A 644-nucleotide genomic window follows, 5' to 3' on the forward strand; every position below is an offset into this window, starting at 1 on the left:
GTTTGTATGTACTAAGTTGATACTACAGTGGCCTACTTGTGTTGTTTGTATGTACTAAGTTTATACTACAGTGGCCTACTTGTGTTATTAGTATGTTCTAAGTTGATACTACAGTGGCCTACTTGTGTTTGTATGTACTAAGTTGATACTACAGCGGCCTACTTGTGTTGTTTGTATGTAACAAGTTGATACTACAGTGGCCTACTTGTGTTATTTGTATGTACTAAGTTGATACTACAGTGGCCTACTTGTGTTATTAGTTGTTATTTGTTGAGGAAACTTTCTTGACTTTTTGCTGCAGGAACATTCTGTTGGATTCATAGACAATAAGTCTAGTGAAACACCAGTCAAGTTCAAATCTGAGATCCAATGCCTTAGCCAAGCAAAAGACACTTTGTTGCTCATACTGAGTGCAGAGACATGTTTGAAATTCTATCTGGACTGCATGCTGTCAATATCAGTCATCAGCCCATAAATGTATATAACTGGAGTAAGAATGTTGTGACCCTGGGTGAAATCTGTTGCCACTTCAAAATGATACGCTGATTTTCGAATGTAGGACAAGATGGCTGGTGTTTTGGAAATTACTTTCAGCAGTGGTCCAGTTTTTTTTGTCATGCCATTCCTGACCATACGCTGTAGCA

Source organism: Limulus polyphemus, unplaced genomic scaffold, assembly GCF_000517525.1.
Source record: "Limulus polyphemus unplaced genomic scaffold, Limulus_polyphemus-2.1.2 Scaffold9584, whole genome shotgun sequence".
Classification (NCBI taxonomy): domain Eukaryota; kingdom Metazoa; phylum Arthropoda; class Merostomata; order Xiphosura; family Limulidae; genus Limulus; species Limulus polyphemus.